At 43.3% G+C, this 23136-nt stretch overlaps 1 protein-coding gene across 1 annotated transcript in view; it reads right to left on the bottom strand.

Annotated features, from left to right (window-relative positions):
- Window positions 1-22706, bottom strand: part of LOC144828365 (uncharacterized) — a 47173-nt gene extending 24467 nt beyond the window's left edge. Inside the window, exons 1-3 of the mRNA XM_078686479.1 lie at window positions 22386-22706; window positions 22255-22293; window positions 4465-4527 (exon numbers count right to left, since the gene is read on the bottom strand). The gene's annotated coding sequence lies outside the window, so the exon portion shown is untranslated. The remainder of the gene's footprint in view (window positions 1-4464; window positions 4528-22254; window positions 22294-22385) is intronic.
- Window positions 22707-23136: the final 430 nt, after the last annotated feature.

Here is a 23136-nt window from a genome sequence, read left to right as displayed (position 1 = left end):
CTGAAATAGAAGCAATTGAAATAGAGGCAATTTCAGGCAACAAACAGCCAAAACAAGCCCTTTTCGGCTTCAAAACTAAGTCTCCTGCCTGAATCGGTGTATTGACAGGTATGATTTTGTCAAGGAACTTAGTTTTGTTAACATTTGTATTGGGTTTTAACACCCTACAGCAATTCATTGTGTATTCGATTGTAATGCAACATTCATACTGCCTCACTACCTCTATTTGAGGTGGCTACACCGCGCAGGGTATGTGGTTGGAAGGATGTCTTTATTTTGATCAGGGAACAAGTCCAAAAAAAAGAAATGGTGGGACTAACCAAGTTAGACAGAATGCAAATGACATCATGGCACTGATATCCCAGTGCCTGACATCATAAGTGGCATCACAGGAAGTGACATCACAGGATGTGACATCAGATCTTAAGACTACACACATATGGTTAGCAAGTATATGAGGAGTACATTTGAGGAAATTACCAGATTTAACATTTGAGATTTTGCATTGGGTTGTGCAAAAAAAAGTGGCACAACCCAGACACAAAATCTGGATCTCAATTTCTAAATAAATTTTTTAAATCTCTACTGCAAACAAATTGACACAAGGAGAAACGTGGCAAAAAATGTGTTCTGTTTAATTGGTTGCAAAGTATGCTTTTTAAAATATGTTCTGGGGGTTAAGGCACCTACTGCAGCGAGCTTTGTATGCCCCGTAAATCTCAGGAAATAATAATGGTAAGAAAATTCTGGAGGTTAGCACATTTGCTGGAGAGATCTGAATCAAAGTTAGTGGCTCCTGCAAAGTACATCATGTAACAAGCAGGTGGCAGATTTGGATTTTTTGTAGATAGGTAAGTGGACTGCTGCTTTTAACATGGCGATTCTTTTGTTACTTGCAGTTCATAAATTGTAATCCTCGAGCTATGAAGGACATGTGACTCCTTCACCTTGTAACCCTCACTGTCCTATGCCGCACATCATGTACATTGAAAATAAATCATATAAGTGTGTAAATAAATGTTGAATGTCTACGTGTGATGTAAAGCTCTCTGACACCCTGCATTGGCTATAAAAGAAATAAAACGAAATAGTGATATTTAAATTGTTATTTGTGTAAATACTGGAACAGCCCAGCACAGCTGACATTCTTACTGTGCGTGCATATCTCATATATCCAGAGACTGACCAAAGTCAAAATCATGCCTGTGAAGTGACAACAAGCAGTGGCCTTTGTCTCCCCTCCACTGCATTTGACTCTAGATGTGAGGCTCTAGATAGCTCCCAGCCAGGATGAACAAAAGGAGGTCAAATGTTTATTTTTATTTTATTTTAAGAGCTTGATATAGCGCTGGCTAGACCCGGAGGTATCAGAGCGTTATACATGAGGTTCCACAAAAATTACAAGATTACATTAGTTCCAGTTTACATCAGTTGCTAGACAAACATTACAAGAGCATAGAAGACGAGATAAGTGAGGGAGAAACGGCAGAGAGACGAAGGAAGGTTTGCCCAAAGTCCGGCTGAGTAGGTGACAGTTCAGGGGGAAGTCCCAAAAACCCATCTCCTCTATAGCTATCAGGTAGCTCCACCGGGCATTGGCCAAATAGCTAGGTCTCAATGGGAAAACATTTAAAGAACATAGAGGGCAAAATAATTTGAGCGTAGAGGGGTAATGGGGTAGGGTAAAGGAGTAGGAGGGAGCATATGACAAAGAGACGCAGGAAAAATCTGTCCAACGTCCAGCTGGGTAGGTTCCCACAACTTTGAGCTTAGCTTAGGGCCCAGCTCGAATACAAGATAAGAAAGCCTCCTGCTGCTGCCGCCGGCACACTGCCGCTCAGAAGGAAAGCAGACAACATGCCGGCCCTACTGTATGTGTCTCTGTGTCTAAACATTACACTGGAGTGAGTTCAGCATATTTCAGAGGGAGACAAATTCTTGGCAGGGTGGACAGTATCCACCATGGAATATAATGGGTGGACACCGTCTACCCGCATGTATCCCCAACTTGAGACCTGGTTTTGATCCTATTTGAGAAGTGTGTCCATGTTGTGCATGATGACCAATGAGGTGCAGTTAACTTGTTACAGGATGTGGCGCATCGCAGTGTGTTGGAGGACAGGAGTGCGGTTTTATGGTTTAAGGGTCAACATTTTAACTTAATTTGGGCACACAAATGGCAAGTTTCATTAGAAGAGGCACTTTGTTAAGGAGCTTTTTTTAATTAACATTTTTAATTTAGTTTTCCCAAATTAGAGCAATACATCATGCCACCTGGATAATTAATAGGCCCATTAACGTGCAAAGAGGGAGAAAATAATGTTATATTATCTAGTCATCCAAATGAGGAAAAAAAGAATTGTTATAATTAGCATATTTCACTATGGAGCAGCAGGGGTTAACACCGGGCACATTTATACCAGTATGATCAGTATTTTTATGTCGTAGCGGTCAAGTTTTAAGTTGCTTATTTGTGAAATGTCCCTTGTTTCTGTGTACTTTTAAGTGACATTCAACTTCCAAATGAGTGACACTTAAGACGCCACTTTCACACAAGTTACAGCAAGCAATGACACCGCCTCGGTAACTGTACTCATGAGTTCAGTGCTCTTCTACACTCGGCTATCGGACACTCGCTCACCTTGGTCCAGGGGGGCCCCTTTGCAGGATATGCGACGGTATGTGAGCCGGCAACTGAATAATGATGTAGCCGAGTGCCGCACTGCCACTGCACCACTAGGGGCAAGAGACGTTACATAAGATCAGTCAGGCATGGGGAACACCCATCAGTTCCCTTCCATCGCTCAGACAATCAAAGGCCCATACTCACCATGAGGCTCAGGCGAGCCTGTCACCGCCACATCCAGAGACCAAAGTGCATGGTCAGTCACAGTAGTAGTCAGGGTCGGTGGGGCAACAGCTGGTGGCCAGAAGGTCCACAGGGCCATGGGCACAGCAGGGACTAGCAGTATATAGCAGCTGTCCACCACACCTCACACTCTGATGCACAGCCTCTGGTTTGCCAGTCTGGGTCCGGTTACTAGATCCCAGCCTTGTCCTCGTGCTGCCATGCCCCTGGCATCCCCGCCTCACTGCACACCGGTCATCGGCTGCAGTCCTCCAGCCCACAAGTGTCCCCCCGGCAGCACGGCCTCTCTGGACCATGCCAAAAGATTCCTCCAGTCAAGCCCCAGCCACAGAAAGACCCACGGGAAACAGGCAGCAGCACAGTCCATGGCAGCCACCTCCAGATGTGGAGACCCAGCCTCGATGCAGGCCACAGGTCACTCCTTAGCCGCTCCCAGGCACCTGAAACATCATTGTTGGTGAGGATTCTGAAAGCGCAGAGTTTGATAGGTTGATTTAGGTGGGAATTGCTGGGATTAGGCACAAGGATTATTAAGGACAGATGAACGGTGGAAGGAGCACACCTAAAAGGCAACCATCTTCGAGCCAGGCAAGCTCCACCGCCAAATTAATTCCTTTTTCGTAATTGGTGTTGATATAAATTTTATTCCTTTAATATGTTTCTGATTTTCTTCTACTTTAAAAAGACCTGTGTCATACATTTTATATGGTATGGCTTACATTTGTATGATGAAAGAAAGTTGATGATAAGATACAGAAACAATTTTGTCTGGCTTTTTCATAATGTCCTTATCCAAAGCCTCATACCTTGATGGTTGTATGGGGAAAGCTGGCAAAACAAGGGCAGGGTAGAAAAATATCCAGGATCTCTCACCCCCCTCTGGTTTGAACTGATCTGGCAATAAAAACCTGTCCTCGATGACAAAATCCCCAAAAAAGTGTTATTTCAAGTTTCCGAAGTAGAGGGGGGTATCTTTGTTCAATCATGACGGACACTTCAAGACCGTCGACACACAACTCAACTAACCATTGGGAAATTAATTATCTCCTCGCCAACAAAACATTGCCTATTGTACTTCCAGTGACTCCAACAGAGAAGCTAGTGCTCTTTCCATCAGGGCACATGAACAAATCTCTGCTTTCGCAAACCAGCAGGCTGCATAATGTGCCTGTCGCACTCGAAAATATATCTGGAAAGTTAGTCTACCCATTGAATAAGGTTTCAGAATGGTATCGCAAACTGGCCTGATCTCCTCTCCAAGCCTTATCAATCTAGTTCCTGTACATGAAAATATTTGCCCTGACACAAGAAAGGGATATTCTGAAAGAAATACACACATTTGGGTACCACTACCCTTTTGAGCAGTGCTATTCTACAATTTGCAATCTTATTCACACCTCCGTCAGGGCATCAGATTTCTTCAGAACTGCCCGATACTTATTTTAATGAGGTCACCAGTGCCGACTCGCCTTAATTCTCTTGTAGCAAACATAGTCCCCTTTCCCTATGAAAGAACAATTTTTAACAATCTAATACTTAGACGCATGCCACATACATGAGTGTTCCAAAAATTAGTTTAAAAAAAACACCATTACTTTTGTGAGACACTCCTCGTAGTCTCAGTCTGAGCGGTTATCCGACAAGAGATTGTCTCAATACTGTAATGATGTATAAATGTCATCATAATGTGAGATGTAAAAGAATGTCAAGGATAAAGAATGTTGAAGGGACATTCATGAGTGTAATGAACAACAATAAGTCCATTCTTTGTGATTTAAATGATGTAGTATTTATTCAAGAAGTATTGATGAAGAGAGCCCTACCAGGAGCGGTCTGTGTTCTGCTCAGCCCATTCAGCAACTGATGACATCCAACCAACATTCTAACATTCCACATTCTCTACACGTCACACATCCTGGTTGAGCAGTATACTACATCTTCTCCCTTCTTTACAATGAGAAGAGAGAACTTGGTACAATAAGTTACAAGCAAAATTTCTTCAAGAAACATCAAGAAGGGAAGGAATGAAAAAAAAATACATTTTCAAACATGTAAATGAGTGGAACCAACCCTTCTACCCCCTTATAGAGAGAACAGATGCGAATAAGATGCAAGTGTTGCATGGTAAAAGGAAAAGTGATGTAAAGATAAACGAGTGAAGAAAGATGAGATTTGCGCAACAATGGCGACGCAAAGACATGAATAAGGAAGAATAGACCTAGTAATCACCACCAGAGCACACTGGTTGGCCAGACCAGTGTGGAGGTGGCGAGAAAATGAAAAATGAATGCAGGAGAAAATGGAAAGAAAAGATGTAGAAAGGTGTGTGAGATACACCTAGGTGGATTCGTGACAAAGTGAATCCACAAGACAGTAGTAATCACGTACATGAAACGATGTAAGGTGAAATACAAACTGTAATAAAACCCATGAAAAGGGAGTGTGGAATGGGTACTGCGAGGTACTGTGAGGAAACGCAACAAAAAGTTGTGTTTAGTAAATAAGCACTGAAATGTGACGTGCAAGGTGTGCACGAATGGCACACGGCAAAATGTATTGCCTGAAACTGAAAATGGATGTGGAGTATGACCACATGAAAGAATGAGCATGTGCAACTGGCAAAGTGCATGCTGAAAATGGATGTGGAGTATGACCACATGAAAGAATAAGCATGTGCAACAGGCAAAGTGCATGCTGAAAATGGATGTGGATTATGACCACATGAAAGAATAAGCATGTGCAACAGGCAAAGTGCATGCTGAAAATGGATGTGGATTATGACCACATGAAAGAATAAGCATGTGCAACTGGCAAAGTGCATGCTGAATTGTAGTGAAAGGAAATTCACTTAACTATAATGAAGGATCCCAATCAGTGACTTTTTCAAAAGTGAAAATACAGAGTACATAGTAATAAAATATGCTGTTAATATAACATGTATATAGAAATGAATATGCTGTAAATATAATAGTAAAAATACCATTAAGTACACATTTTGATTATGGATGACATGTAAAACAGCAAGATGTACAGGGCATGGTACAAAAGAACATATTGACACTCTCCTAAAATGAGGAATGTAGATGAAAATAATAAAATAAAATAAAATAAATGAAGTAGTCACCGTGGTCTGAGGAAACTGCTGAAGAACTGTGAAAAGTTCCGGTAAAAAAAGAGTACTTTGGTAGAAAGATTTGAGAGGTAAAACACTAGTTAAAGTGAATTTATTGTGTCACAAACAAATGAACTTGAGGTTCCAAGTAGAGGTGCTGTGATGAGAAGCAACCGGTAGGTGGCGCTGTTGCTTAGTCAAATAAATTGCCGAAATCACGGTGCTTCAGCAATTGAAAATGTGATCGACACAACTGGCAGTGAGACTGACGATTAAAAATAATGGAAAACAGCTTGAAAATACCTCAAAGTTGACACTCAGCGAAGGAATGAAGGAGCTTAATGTGCAGGTGAATACGAAGTGACAAGGCAATAAATAACTGATTGGCAGTGGATGGCAGCAAAAAATAAAGTAAAAGTACTCCGGTGGTGCTAAGCAAAATGGAGGCACGCAGCGCGACGGCGCACCGGGTGGCTCTAGGCACATAAGTGCATGCTGGGTGGAGAGAGAGATATGTGTAGTGATGCTATGTAGCAATAAATCGCTGACCCAGTTATGAGGTTGCACGCTTCTTTATTTCAACATTTAACTTTTCTGAAGAGCGCCGAGCCGGCGCTGCTCTGTGCGTCTCCGGTCGCGCCTCCTAATGAGATGCGCGCGCATCGTTCCCTAAGATGGCCGCCGCACGTCACGTCCTTACGTGACGTGCAACAACTAGTGCGCCACTACATATCTCCCCTTTTTCTACACATTAAATGAGTCACTTACAGTTCGCTGTCCATGTTGTAATCTCGAAACCTGGAGGGTCTCACCACAGACCTTCCGCTCCAGGTCACCCGGACTGGGTTTGCCGGGGCCCCTTGCCTCTGTATCTCGATGCATCCTTCTTCCCTCAGCGCAGCCGCGCCCATGTCCGTACTCCTCCTTCGCATGTCCATATCGGCTCCTAGGTTACTGTTCTCACTTCTTTCCTCCAGTCGTTCGTCTCTGACACTTCCCCCTTCTTGCTGCTCACTTGCACATTGTTCTTTTTCTCCCTGCGGGTCTTCCGTGTCCTCCCATTCAGTTCCATTTTGCTCCCATTGCAAGATCTTGTTACACCTGGCCATGCGGTCTTGGGACCATACATTCCCGTCACTCAGCAGGGCCGCTCGGTCGTACACTTCCTTGACTTGCATGGGCCTGCTGTATTTACTGTCTCCTTTCTTCTGTAGCGTTGCCAACTTTACTCTTACCCACTCGCCTTTTTCCAAGCTTGCTCCCTTTACATTCTTCCGTTTGTAGTAGTGGTTGGTATAGACAGACTGTGCCTTTTCCAGGTTGGCACGTACCACCGCGGGAGACCATTCGCTGGTGATAACCTTCTCTTTCCAAATCCGGTTGTCATGCGTGAAGGGTTCACGCCCTCTCAAAATCTGGAATGGGCTGTATCCAGTTCCAGTGGGAGTGATCCTGTAGGCCCAAACCATATTCTCTATGGCTTTCTCCCAATCCTTGTTGCAGGAAATCGCAGCTTGTACGGCACCCATCACAACCCTGTTAAATCGTTCCACCAAGCCATTCCCAGCTGGATGGTAGATCGCCGTGTGTTTGATTGTGATGCCGTTCCTCTGCATAAATTTGCTCCACTTTTCTGACGTGAATTGGGGGCCATTATCACTCAGGATGGACTTGGGGATGCCCTCTCTCACAAAAGTGTCCGACAAAAATTTCAGAATGTTCTCCGTGTCCATAGTCTCATCCACCTTCACCTCCGGCCATTTGGAGTATCGATCCATGAGGACACATACATACTTCTGAGTGCCCTGATCATCAAGGATGGGGCCTAATATGTCTATTGATAGTTCTTCCCACGGGTTCTGCGGGGTCTCGAACTGTCCTAGCGCAGGGCGCAGGGGTTTGAGCGTCTTGTCAGCTCCTTGGCACTGTGGACACTCTCTGACATGCCTCTCTGCTCTTATGTCCATGCCTGGCCACCAGTAGTTTTGTTTGGCCCTTAACTTCAGTTTTCCTATGCCAAGGTGGCCCTCGTGTAACATGTTCAGTAACTTGGTAATGAGGTTCCTTGGGGGGATCACTTTGTCTCCTCTATATGTGAACACTCCTTTGTCCCCTACCGACAGTTCTTCCCTTACTTCATAGTATGGCTTGATATGTTCACTCACGTGTCTTTTGTCTGGCCAGCCCTTGACAATATGCATCTTCACTTCTTTCATGACGCTGTCCTCCTCGTATTCCTCTGTCCACTCCTGGTAGCTGATGCATTTCTCCTGATCCTCCACGAGAGCTACCAATTCTCTTTGGTCTGTAGGGTCTTCTTCCCCTGGCTCCACGGCTGCAGCCCTGCTCAGGTAGTCTGCTACTCGGTTCCGATTTCCTGGAATATACTCCACATCATACCTGAATTCAAGTAGTTTCAAAGTCATTTTAGATATCCTGGGAGTGGCGTTGGCGTGTCCACTAGATGTTAGCACCTTCACCAACGGCTTATGGTCTGTCTTAAGCAGGAATCGGGTTCCCCACAGAAATTGCCGAAATCTCGTCATGGCCCACACCACGGCCAACATCTCCTTCTCGATTACACTGTATTTGCTTTCAGTGGCCGTCAATGCCCGGGATGCAAAACTGATCGTCTCCATCTGTCCTTGTCCGCGATCTTGCATGAGCACTGCGCCCAAGCCCTTGTCGCTGGCGTCGGTTGTGAGCACAGTGGCGCCCTGTGGGTCGTATCCTTTTAGCGGCACTGCTCCCGTGACGTCCTTCTTGATTGTTTCGAACTCACTTTGTGTTTCTGGTGTCCATTGGAAACTGGTGCTCTCCCTGGTCAGCATCCTCATATGGCGTGTCTTTGAAGCAAAGTGTACCACAAATTTACTGTAGTACTCCGCCATACCCAAAAATTATCTAACTTCCTCCTTGTTGGTGGGGGGCGGAGCTTCAGCGATTGCCTTACATTTTCTGCTTTTGGTGTGATGCCTTGTACCCCTATTTCATGGCCTAGATAGGTCACCGACTCCAGGCCCAATCGGCATTTTGTCCACTCTGCTGTGAGGCCTTTGATTTCCAGGGTTTTCAGCACTTTTCCGAGCTTCTGATCATGGTCCATTTTGTCTCGCCCCATTACCAGAATGTCATCTTGGAAATACTGGATGCCTGTCATGTCCCTAAACAGCTGGTGCATTAGCTTCTGGAACACTGCAGCTGCCGAGGCCAGTCCAAACGGCATGCGGCGGAACTGATAGCAACCAAATGGGGTGATGAATGATGTGAGTCTCCTGCTGTCCGGGTGCAGTTCTATTTGGTAGTAAGCGGAGGTCAAATCAATGGTGGAGTACCATTTGATCCCCCTGGTTCTCGCCAACATTTCATCAATCCTTGGGAGGGGGAATTTCTCCACGACAATGTTCTTATTTAGTTCCCTCAGGTCAACACAGAGCCTGACCTTCCCGTTGGGCTTCATGACTACCACCAACGGTGCGGGCCATTCTGCACAGGTAATGGGTTCAATTATCCCTTTCTTCTCCAAGTCTTGAAGCTCTGTTTGAACTGCCTCTCTTACCGCTATGGGTACATGTCTCACTTTGTGGGCGACGGGAATGGCGTCCTCCTTGAGTACAATCTTGTGTTGGAATCTCTCCAGTTTTCCTACTGTGCCTCCTAACACCTTTGGGTATTCTTCTTTCCACTTAGTCAAATTGGGCCACGTTTCCGGTTCCGTGAGCAGGATCTGTTCTTTTCCTCCTGGGTCCAATTTTATTCCCAGGTCGCCCTGGTCCAGCCATCCCAGTACAGACTGTCCCCTCTCTGAGACGTACAGCTTGCAGAGCGCTGACCGGCCTCTGAACTCGAACTTCAGAAGTCGGAAACCCACCATTGGGATGCGATCGCCATTATATGTGACTGGTCGGATGTCCAGTTTCTCCAACTCTGGTCCTAGCTTAGGTCTGAAGGTGTCGTCCCACACCGCTCTTTGAACTATCGTGTAGGGGAGCCTGTGTCCGCCACTACACTAATGGTTATTCCGCCCATCTTCATTTCTAATACTGGTTTGGTTGTCCTTGTTCCATCCACGCTTAATACCTGGTCATATATGCATAAGACCGTGACTACTTCTTCTTCTGTGGTCCCGTCCTGGTTTTCCTCCCCTTGGTCGATGTATTTCACCACGTTTTTTGACATTTTCTTCCGGCACACTTTCTCGTAATGGCCGATGATGCCACAGTGCAAGCACTTTGCCCTGAATGCGGGACATCTTCTATCATGTGCCTCGTGGGACCAACTTCCGCACCTGTAGCACGTTTTCTTGGTGTCATTGCCTGCTTGTTTTCCATGCAGTCCTGTGCTGCCCTGCCATTTGTTGGGTCCTTTTTGTGCGGGGCCCTTGTACCTCTGGTCCCTGCGAGGTTCCTCTTCATATACCTTGTTTACCATGGCACTGGTTGCCGTGTCTTTCTTGGTAGCGTCGGCGCACCTGCGTGCGAGTTCTGCCCTCTTGACGATGACCATCACGTCTTTGAGTGTGGTGTCTCCGCTCGCCCACAGCTTGTCCTGAACGTTCGTGCTGGAGGTGTGCATCACTATCTGGTCTTTGATAAACTCCTCCTCCCACACTCCGTACCTGCACGTGGCCGCTAGTTTCTTCAGGGCCGCTACGTATTCCTCAATCGACTCTCCAGCTCGTTGTTTCCTCTGCTGGAAATTGAATCTGTCGACTGATACGCATACAGTGGGTCGATAGTGTTCGTTCAGGTCGTCGATGGCGTGGGCATACACGTCATCGTCCGTGCTATCTCTCTGTTTGGGCACCAGGCTCTTGTAGATTCTGAGTCCTTCTGGCCCCAGATTGAGTAGTAGTATGCGTTTCTTCCTTTTGGGGATGAAGTTCTCTTCATTCTCGTCCTCCAGGACCCCTATAAAGTTGTCTATATATTCTCGCCAGTCCTCCCACTTCATCAGTGGTTCCCCTGGTTTCGGTAGGAACTGGACCGGCGCTATGGCATATCCCGCTGGTGTACTCATCTTCTCTTCCTTGACTGTGGTTGCCCTGTCTCCTTTGCTGGTGGGGCTGCCTGGGGTGCTGTCCGCTTCTTCTTTGCAGGGTTGTGCCTGGGGACTTTCGGTGTCAGCCCCCCCCCTTGTTTTGTGGCGGCCAGCTCGCTACCTCTCGTGTAAATGGGCGGTTTCGATTTGGCGCGCTTGTCTTGGCTGCACGCGGTCTCTGTGCCACCTTCCTGCTGCCTTCCCTGTTTGGGCAGTTATGGGCTCTGCCACGCTCTTCAGGTTTATGGGAACTTATCTGTTGCATCGGTCCAGGCTCTGTTCTGTTGGCGCTGCTACGATATATGGCCTCTCAGATCCTTACTGCAACAGGGTCCGGATTGGCTGGAGCTCTGCTGACTCTCCCGGAGTTCCCTCGTGTTGGGTCCGTTTTTTTTTTCCCTCGAAGGTTCTGGTCGCTTCCCGACCTCGTCGCCACTGTAGTGATGCTATGTAGCAATAAATCGCTGACCCAGTTATGAGGTTGCACGCTTCTTTATTTCAACATTTAACTTTTCTGAAGAGCGCCGAGCCGGCGCTGCTCTGTGCGTCTCCGGTCGCGCCTCCTAATGAGATGCGCGCGCATCGTTCCCTAAGATGGCCGCCGCACGTCACGTCCTTACGTGACGTGCAACAACTAGTGCGCCACTACAATATGCAGCTCAGAATGTAAGAGACGTCATCGGGAACAGAGGAGTAGCTGAGCAGCAGAGATGACGTTGAGAGCGCGGGGGCTTTGGGTGCGCTCGAGCCACATTTCAAATACGTGAGGAAGTCAGTTGAACTGTCAGGAGTAAAGTGAGCCAAAGATGAGGCAAAAAGGATTAAATTAAATTAAAAACTCACCGCAAACGATGTAAAATAATGAAATGAACCCAGGTCAAAAGAAGCACGTCCCTGACATGTAGAGGTCTTGAGAGTTGACTCTGAGGGAAGTGTCTGGAAGCAACGTATGACTGTCTGCTCGCAATGTCAGTCAGGACTGCTTTTGTAGTTCTTAAGGTTTTTAAATGAAAAGAGTGAAGCTGATGCGGCGTTAAGGAGAGGGAGGCAGCATAGAGACACGTTGGTCCGATTGAATAGTAAACCGGGAAGCAAACAATAGAGAAGCATGTCATGCCTGAAAAGCGCAGCAAAGTACTCACAAGCTTGTGATATAAGCAAGAAGTCAGAATGGCAGGCAGGATCTTCAATGGCAGCAGAGGCAGGCTGAAAATGAGGCAGAGCTGGCACACTGGAGATGAGGGCAAACGGTGTTGCAGTAGCTGGCATGCAGAAATACACTGGCATGCAGGTAGGAACTGGCATGCAGGCATGAGCTGTATGCAGAAACTGGTAGGCAGCAGGTAGGAAGTGGCACTATTGATGTTGAGGGCGACCGATGGTAGGTCACTGGTGGGGATGGGCACTCTTTGTTATTAATTTGCCTATTGCGTGTCAGTATTCTCTACAGCGATAGGCACGCTTTGTTTTAGTCTTTTCCAATGCATTTCAGCATTTTCATCGCAGTGATTGGCACGCTGTCACCGTCTCTCCAGTCTTGCAATCCACAGATTCCCGGCATGCTTTCTATGCATCGTTTTTTTCAAGATCATTGGAGCGGAGATTTTTCACAGGTACTGAAGTCGTTTTCTCTGGAAACTCGTCACGTCGATCTGCTGTTTTTCAAAGTACAGTACTTTTGTTTGTCACAACACCGCCACCTTGTGGTTTCTTTTCAAGGATAACAACTTTTCACCTCTTGTAATGCATATTTTCATGTGTTCCTTACGTAATTTGTATTGAAGTAATTTTATTAAACTCAGCTTTGTATGTAGTTACCCACAAGGTTCACACAATTACCATTTGGCATTCACTACTTTTATTACCTTGATTTAATTTTCATCTTTTTGCTTCAACTGGTTATTAGTGCTATTACTTCAAATTGCATTTCCACTGTGTTTAAAAAATTGCATTTCCACCATGTAGTTTGTTTTAAAAGTTGTGGATAGTTTTACAATTTCGTTGTTCACATCACATGTTTTAAAATTATGTGGCAACCCAATTCACACCACCTTCATTAGCTTATTTATTACACCAGTTATTGTGTGGTTTTTCTCTACACCTTCTTTTCAATGCCCGGTTTTATTTTTCTACGTTAATTTGTGTGGTATTTCAAACCTCACCCACTCACACAGTACTTTGCATTACTGTTTTCATTGTTTGTTCATGTTTGTCTGTCACATCTTTTCACGTGGCACTCCCATTTCTGTGCCCATGTTACTTTTCACATTTTTGTTTCATACCGTGTGGTTCCCTCCACACCTTCCACTCTACTTGAGGGAAATTTTCACTTCACATTTTTGTTTCATACAGTGTGGTTACCTTCCACACATTCCACTCTATTTGAGGGAAATTTTCATTGCTTCATGTGGTTCCACTCCACATCCATTTTCAGTTTCAGGCAATACATTTTGCCGTGTGCCATTCATGCACACCTTGCACGTCACGTTTCAGTGCTTATTTACTAAACACAACTTTAAGTTGTGTTATCTCAAAGTACCTCGCAGTACTCCTTGCACACTCCCTTTGCATGGGATTTATTACAGTTTGTATTTCACCTTACATCGTTTCATGTATGTGATTATAACTGTTTTGTGGATACACTTTTTCAAGAATCCACCCAGGTGCATCTCACACACCTCTTCATCTTTTCTTTCCTTTTTCTCCTGCATTCACTTTTCATGTCCTCGCCACCTCCACACTAGTCTGGCCAACCAGTGTGCCCTGGTGGTGATTACTATGTCTAGTCTTCATTATTCATGTCGTTGCGTCACCATTGTTGCGCAAATCTCATCTTTCTTCACTCGTTTATCTTTACATCGCTTTTCCTTTTACATTGCAACACTTGCATCTTATTCGCATCTGTTCTCTCTATAAGGGGGAAGAAGGGTTGGTTCCACTCATTTACATGTTTGAAAATGTATTTTTCATTCCTTCCCCTCAAGATGTTTCTTGAAGAAATTTTGCTTGTAACTTATTGTACCAAGTTCTCCCTTCTCATTGTAAAGAAGGGAGAAGATATAGTGTACTGCTCAGCCAGGATGTGTGACGTGTAGAGAATGTGGAATGTTAGAATATCGGTTGGATGTCATCAGTTGCTGAATGGGCTGAGCAGAGCACAGACTCCTCCTGGTGGGGCTCTCTTCATCAATACTTCTTGAATAAAAACTACATCATTTAAATCACAAAGAATGGACTTATTCTTGTTCATTACAATGAGATATACCAGAACAGATATGGAAGCTGATTTACATGCTCCATTAAAAATATATTAATTAATTATATTTATTGTGTCCTATGGATTTCTGTACATTGGCGACGAAGGGAGAAGAACATTTATAAAGAAAGTGAAGATTTTCTACAAAAAGAACATATTATGGACATTTTCTAGAGGAATTTACATGACTGGCTATTCACTGGATTTACATAAATGACTGTTGATTGCTTGGAAACATCAAACAGGCTGTGGGCTAAACTATTTAAAAAGGAAAGTCATTTTAAAATATGCAAAATTTATACAAAGGAAGAATTACTGGAAATTTCACCCCCTCTTGATGAAGATTTCAAACTGTAAGTAGTTTTAAAAATTGACTTTACAAAGTGTATTTGAAATACAAGCATATATATATATATTTTTTTTTTCATCACGCACAGCTAAAGGGTAAAGAAACTGACTGAAAGTAAGCCAGGCATAAAAGGAAAACCGGGTTGAAAATAAACAGAGTGTGAGAGCTCTAATTAAAAAAAAAAAACGTCTGAGTCATCTGCAAGCGTGAGAAGAATTTCTCTACTTTGAATGCTGTGTGATTGCTATCAAGCAAAACGAGACAAATTAATGCTGAAGAAAAGCTGCCGTTTCAGAATAAATAAAGCTTCTTGTGCATATATCAATCAAGTGTGACAGCTCTAGTTTAAAAGTAAACAAAGCATATGGAGTTAAGTGCATGAAGATTATGTATAATTAAACAGTAAACAGTGCAGTCAAGCGTGAAGGGAATCCAACATAATTGAAAAGTAAACAGTGCAGCCAGCGTGAAGGAAATTGAGCCTAATTTGAAAGTAAACAACAGCGCGTGTGCTTTAGCTCAGCAGCAGAGTGCGAAAGGAATGAAACTGTTAATAGAAAAGTAAACACGATGCTAAGTTTGACAACGAGTCTATTTTAACCCGTTCAGCGCGGTGCAAATTTTCGCGCTGTGCTGAACGTTCTTAAAAACGGGTGTGGTCGTGACGGAACGGTTCCGTCATGAGCACAGCTCAACCAACGCTCATGACGGAACCGTTCCGTCATGAGCATGGAAGGGGTTAATACATATAACTAAGTGCAAAGGTATTTAAGCTGTTACTTAACAGTGTACATGAGAGTGAGCTTTAGCACGTGCAGCCAAGCGCGAAGCCAGTAATTGAAAGTAAACATTGCAGCGTGAGCTCCAGCGCGTGCAGCCAAGCGCGAAGCCAGTAATTGAAAGTAAACATTGCAGCGTGAGCTTCAGCGCGTGCAGACAAGTGTAAGAAGGAAGCTTAACTGAAAATAAACATTGCCAGTACGTGCCTCAGCACGAGCTTTTAATTGGAAAGTAAACACAAGTGTATGCTCACCTTAAACAGTTATTAGTGGAAAATAAACACAAATTAACAATTTTATCCTAAGGCAAAAGCATTTAAGATATTGATCAAATAAATTACCAGTATTGTTCCTCTAGAAGATTCTGTCAAGTGACTCAAGTTTGTCCAGTGTGGCTTCATGTACCTATAAAAAGGAAAGACAGACTTACCATTGAAGAGAAAACAAGAAAACAGAAAACATACTTTAAAATACTTATATATCTGTTATTTATATATATTATGAATAGTAAATAAGCAAATAAACTAAGTGAAAAAAAGAAAAGACATAAGGAAATAAAAAAAAAAATTGTAACTTATAAACAGCAAAATGACTGAAGAGGAAACAAGAAATGCAGTTGTAAACATGAATTCAGATATGTATAATGAGGAAGATAATACTGAAAGCATTTCAAGCACCATTTTTAGAAGACCACTACCTTTTAATATATATGATCAAGAAAATGTTGCCCAAAGGTGGGAAAAATGGACAAGGAGGTTCAAACATTTTCTAAAAGCCACATGTAAAAAATACACAGATGAGCAAGCAAAAGATTTATTATTAAATCTTGTAGGTGATAATGTTGAAGACTTAATAACAACATTTCCAGAAGATGAAAAAAGCACTTATGAGGGAATCATGAAGTGTTTAAATGCAAAGTTTGACCCACAAAGAAATTTAGATTTTGAAAGATATAATTTTAATTTAGCTTGTCAACAAGAAAATGAGACTATGGATAATTTTGTGACAAGGCTTAAAAAATTGGTTACATTTTGTGAATTTGAGAAATTTAACAATGAAGAAGCCATTTGCTTAAGAGTTATACAAGGATGTAACTCAGTAAAGTTTAGGGAAAAATTGCTAGAAAAGAAATATGATCTACAGGAGATAATTCGCATGGCAAAAACAGAAATGCAAGCACAAAAACAAGCTACAAACATGGAAGAAGGAAGAATTAAAGCAATTGAACAAATTAGGGAAATGTCAAATAAAATCAGTAAGGAAAAAAAGTATGAAACCCAGTTTAAAGGAAAAAGATTGTGTTACAAATGTGGATTTCAATTCCCACTTCAGAAGAAATGTCCAGCATTAGGACAACAGTGCAAAGAATGCAAAGGTTATAACCATTTTGCAAGTGTTTGCAGATTCAAGAAAGAAAACAAAGGAAGTTGGAAACAAGTTAATCCAATAAAAAAAAATTGGAAATGCAAAATTCATAAGACACATGGAAGGAACTGAAGAAGAATATGATGAAGAAGAAGAATTTGTGCAGCCAGAAAGATCATACATGATGCAGGAAAGTGACATTTACCAACAGATCAATATGATTAAAAGAGAAGATATAAAAAAAACACATCTGTGAACCTACTAGTTGGATCGCAAGAAGTTCCTTTTGTATTAGACAGTGGAGCGACGTGTAATATAATGTGTATAAGTGAATACATGAAAATGGAAAAACAACCCAAGTTGACACCATCAAATGTTAGTGTTTTCCAGTGGGGTGCAAAACGTCCAGTCCGTTGCCTGGGAAAATTTGAGGAAATTTTAAAATAAGGAGATATAATAAGCAAAGAGGATATACATGTGCTTCAAGGTGAAGTACCAGGTCCATGTCTGTTGAGTAATGTGACTGCACAACTAATGGGTTTGTTGGCAATGATCTGCAATATTTCAACTGATCACCCAGTTTAAAAAAAATATCCTAGAGGAGGAGCTACGCTCGTAACCAAGATGGCCGCATAAGCTCCCGGCTCCGTCGACCTCCGCCAGAAGCTCATAAATCCTGAACTTTATCCTGAACTCCTGCCGGACTCCCGTGCTGGTGAACAGCATCTGATTCGAAAGGTGCAACCCCGAAATCTCTGGCGGCCCGGACGGCGAAGTTATGCCGTGCGCCATTCTTGGCCTGCCTCCGATCTGACGCCGGGGCCTCGAGTTTCAACTTGGCCGGGTTGGAGTCGAACAACATCGGCTGTGAAAAGTGAGTGGATCCGGTCTCCCGCAGCGGCTTTTTTGTTTCTCCCTTATTGGATGGTGCTCCGGTGACGGGTTTACCCTGCAACTACAGTGGCCTGTTAATATCATCTACTTGTTCAGGGATCCGCTTCCCGCAGACCCCGTTGGGCTCCCGGTGGTTCTCTGGGCTCGGTTCCTCGTTGGCGGCGACGGTGCATCTACTGTGCTGTGGACGTGCTTTATAGTGGTTTCAACAACGATTCTGCCCTGTGCCCCGGAGAAGTCGACCTCTGGGGCTCGGATACCCGCCCGGTCGCTCATTGAGGGGCGATGGAGCGGACTGAAACTACACCGTTGCTACGCACTGTAATGGCCGCCATTTTGCAGCTTCACGAACGGTTCACCGCCAACATCCAAGGGATGGTCGTAACTGCAGACCGTATTAGCTCGAGACCGGATTCTGACCCTTTGTTGTTAGACAGCCGAGATACTCCACCCAAGGATACCGTCTTTATTGGCACCGAGGTCCCCGTGCAGAATATTGATTTGGACCCTCCCAGCAACCCTAAGATGGCGGCTATCGAGGCCGAGAGGGCTGGATGTGAGTTAAGCCCTACATTGAAGCCGCCCGAGTTGGATGTGACTGCCATTATGGAACAATGTGCCTTCTACTACGACTGCCAACTTCGACCTTCGCCTCTTTCTGTAATCGATCGTCACCGCCTTGCTGCTTTCTCACCGATGGATAGTGGACTTGCTCTGACTTTTGAACTTTGCGTACGTTTATCCTGCTTTTCCTCTCCTTGCAATAACTTTGACACTCTACTGTTTTCTGGTATTCCTGTTGTGATGGCGGTTCGAATGGATGTACTCAACGTGAAGAATCATGGCGATCTATGTGTGCTGGAGGGGCTTTTCGTGATGGATCGTGAGGGTTTGGGCTGAACTTGATTACGCTTAAATGCAATGTCTCCCTTTGTGTTTGCTGGGTTGTATCTGTGGGGGCGGGACCGGCTGTACGTCTGATTGGCCTGGTTACTGTTTTTCTGATGTGTCTGGACGGGGTTTGCTATTTCTGTTGAGCCGGGGTCGGACGGGATGTTCTCTTCTTCTTTGTTTGCGGCTCCCCTACGGACTATCTCTTGATCTGCTGCAATTTGCTATTCTGCCAGTAGGGGGTGTCTGCTTTTGGCGGGGGGATGGGAGTCTGGGAGCTCGTATCGTACTGTAACATTCTCCTCCTCCACCTTTTTCCCCATCCTTGGGGTGTAGTTTAGGGGGCGACAGGCACACTGCTAGTGGGGTTGGGTCGTAGCCATAAGCAGGGGTGTAGGGTGGTGGGTTGCGGTTTTTATTTTTCCTTTGTTATTTTCTATGACCTTTCTATTTCCCTTTTCCCTCTCCGCAAGAGCTATGGCTTATTCTCCTGTTTTTCCTAGCGTATCTGGGTGTCACATGTATCCATTGTATATCCTGTAATTTTGGTGGGTGGATGATGTGGGGGGATGCCTGCGGTCATTGACGTTTAACTGCTTGCTCCAGCCTTTGCTGGTATTGATTTTTCTCCTGCTCATGACTGTATGGTGTTTCGTTGCTTCGTTCGCACATCCACATCTGCGCTGTGTTTCGATTGGTGGCGCCCGATATGTGTATTATTTCTCTTGTGTAAAAATAATAAAAATACATATAAAAAAAAAATATCCTAAATTATTTGAAGGACTAGGAAAATTTAAAGGAAAGGAAATTACATTACATATAAATGAAGGAATAAAGCCAACAGCACAAACACACAGAAGAGTACCAATTCATATGCAAGGAAAAGTTGAAAAGGAAATTAAATCCTTACTTGAACAAGACATAATAGAGGAAGTAACAGGCCCAACGCCCTGGGTAAGTCCAATTGTCATAGTTCCCAAAAAAGATACTGATGATATCAGGATATGTGTAGATATGAGAATTCCTAACACTGCTATTGAAAGGGAACGTTATCCAGGTCCTCACTTGAATTACATGATTAGTACTATAAGTGGAGCAACAGTGTTTTCAAAACTTGATTTATGCAAAGGATATCACCAACTGGTCATTGATAACCAATCAAGATATATTACAACGTTTTCAACACACCTGGGGTTATTTAGATATAAAAGATTAAACTTTGGAATTTGTTCAGCAGTAGAAATTTTTCAAGAAATTATAAAAAAACATAATAAGACCAATACAAAATTGTATGAATTACAGTGCTGACATCTGAGTTTTTGGAAAAACATAATCAAACATTGGAAAAAGTGTGTCAACAGCTGGAAGAAGCTGGGTTAACTTTAAATGCAAAAAAATGTTAAGTTAATAAAAATGAGTTAACATTTTTTGGACATATATTTTCAGAAAGAGGAATGAGACCAGATCCTGTCAAAATAGTAGCATTGAATGCAATGCAGAGACCAAAAGACATAGCAGAAGTAAGATCCTTCCTTGGGATGGCAAGTTATTGTTGAAGATACATAAAAGACTTTGCAACTACAAGCTCATCTCTAAGAGAGTTAACAAAAAAAGGAAGGACATTTCAATGGAATATTGACTGTGAACAAGCATTTAAAAATATAAAAATGGAAATTACGACTGCAGCAAACCTAAAATATTTTGACCCACATCTATGCACAGAATTAATAGTGGATGCTAGCCCTGTAGGTCTAGGGTCAATGCTGGTACAACATAAGCCGGGAAGAGAAAGTCAAAGATATGTAATCTCACATGCCAGTCTATCTGAAATAGAGCAAAGATATTCACAGCCTGAAAAAGAAAGTTTAGCTGTTGTTTGGGAATGTGAGCATTTTCATGATTTCATTTATGGTAAACCCTTTGTAATTATTACTGACCATCAAGCATTAGTTTCCATTTTTGGGAATCCAAAGACAAAGATGCCACAGAGAATTGAAAGATGGGGTATGAGGCTCATGGATTATGATTTCAAAATAATTCATAAACCAGGTAAAGAACGTAATCCAGCAGATTATCTGTCTAGACACCCATCTTCAACAACAGATGTACAACAATTAGAGGCAGAAGAATACATACACTTTATAGTGAAATCAGCAATGCCGAGAGTTGTGAAAGAAAATGAATTAATTGAAGAAACGGAGAAAGATTATACTCTTCAAGAGGTGAAGAAAATCATACAAGAAAATAAGTGGAGATTGATAAATAAAGGAAGTCAATTTCAAAGAAATATTAGAAAAAATGATATGTTGGCGTTTAAAAATATAAAATCGGAATTATCTATAACCTCCTCAGGAATACTACTCAGAGGAACAAAAATAATAATACCAGACAGCCTTCAACGTCGTGTAATTGATTTGGCTCATGAAAGTCATCGCGGTGTATCAGCAACAAAGAATTTTCTAAGAGAGAAACTATGGTTTCCAAGGCTGGACAAACAAGTGGAAGAAATTGTTCAGTCTTGTTATATCTGCCAACGTACCGTAAAGGAGAAAGGAATGGAAGAGTTGCACATGTCAGATCTTCCAAATGCTGTTTGGTCAAACGTGGCAGCAGATTTTTATGGGCCTTTGGATTCTGGGCATTACCTACTAGCAGTGGTAGATGAATATTCTCGATTTCCAATTATAAAATTGATATCCTCTACGTCTACGTCAACAGTACTTCCAATATTAGATGAAATATTCTCAACATGGGGAATACCTAGTATATTAAAAACAGACAATGGACCACCATTTAGTGGAGAGGATTTTTGGAAAATGCATGAACTATTTGGGAATAGTACATAGGAAGATAACTCCAATGTGGCCTAGAGCAAATGGAATGGTGGAAAGATTGATGGCAACAATTAAAAAAGGAGTACAAAGAGCAAAACTTTCACAGATTTCAGTATATCAAGCTTTGTGTCAAATTTTAAGAGACTAAAGAAATACCCCTCATCCATCAACTGGGAAGGGCCCTTCAGAATTAATGTTTGGGCAATCAAGGAGAACTCGATTACTACAATTACCTGCAAGTCCACCAAAAGTACATGATGAAGTCTTAAAACAAGACAAAGAGGCCAAAGAGAAAATGAAGTACTATGCAGAAAAAGGAAAAACTTATCAAGGCAAAGATTATCAAATTGGTGATTTAGTTTTAGTTAAACAACAGCAAGTTAAGAAATCACAAACTAGATTTCACCCAATGCCTTTGGAAGTTACAAAAATACATGGCACAGCAATGACTGCAGAAAATGATAGCAGAACAATTACAAGAAACAAGTCTTTCTTTAGGAAAGTTGCAACAGGCAATGTACAGAGAAACATACAACCAAATGATCAACAAGATGAGTGGATACAAAGGAGATCAGAAAGAATTTCAAAAAGACCCGGGAGACTAATTGATCAATGTTAATTTTGAACAATGTTAATCTATTTATTTATTTCAATTATTTCACTTATTTTAGGGGGGAGGGGGGAGAATGTAATGATGTATAAATTACATCATAATGTGAGATGTAAAAGAATGTCAAGGATAAAGAATGTTGAAGGGACATTCATGAGATATACCAGAACAGATATGGAAGCTGATTTACATGCTCCATTAAAGATGTATTAATTAATTATATTTATTGTGTCCTATGGATTTCTGTACAAATACAAGCCGGAGCAGAACAGGACGGTCTCCATTCTGGTCCGGCTCTCCGTGATTGGTCCAGGCAGCAATGGGGGAGGGGGTCGGAGGGGGTCAGAGGAGGACGGAGGATACACAAGCGCCTAGAAGCCGGGTACATGAAGCAGGTGAGCGTTGCTTGCGGGAGGACTGAGCCATGGCTGAAGCAGAGCACTGACCGCAGGAGCCGCAGGGTCCAGAGACACCCCCAGAAGAACCGGACCCAGAACGGTCCGTTGGAAGATACTGTCACGTGGAGCAGATAACAGAGTAGAGATGAAGAGCCGACTGATCGAGCTAGTGACACTCGATGCAGTATCCCGTTTAAAGATGGCCGCCCACAGGACTCCAGGGGTCAGATGCAGCCCTTGAAAGCTTCTTCCGGCGCCATCTCGAAACGGGACAGGTCACCCTAACAGTGAAAGACACTGAACCCTGCAGATAAACACAGCGTCTCTATGCTGCCTGCTCAGTGCTCACCTTCCATTCCCAGCAGCACCGCCTCGCTCGGGCCCTTGCCTCGGACTCCCACGGACCCAGTGTCCCCTCGCCTCAGGGGCTGCTGCTGGGGTGCTTGTTGCACCCTTCACTGCACATGGACAATGAGCAGAGACAGTTTTATGGGGACAGGAACAGATGCATCAAGGAGCTCTGAAGATCCGAGCAGGCAGAAATACAATATTTCAATATACCCATTTGGGCTTCGGATACACAGTGTTTTAAATTTCGAAATTTCACCTCAGTGGGGTACAAGGATGGCAAGTTAAATGCGTGTTTTCATTTTGTTAATGCACTTTATCTTGGTAACTTTTTGTTGAGTTTTAACTAGTCAAAATGCAGGAAAAAAAGTATGGGGACTCCGATCCGAGT

This window comes from Lissotriton helveticus, chromosome 4_1, assembly GCF_964261635.1.
Source record: "Lissotriton helveticus chromosome 4_1, aLisHel1.1, whole genome shotgun sequence".
NCBI lineage: Eukaryota > Metazoa > Chordata > Amphibia > Caudata > Salamandridae > Lissotriton > Lissotriton helveticus.
Note: the sequence above shows the minus strand (reverse complement) of the source record. Positions and strands in the feature narration are given on the sequence as shown.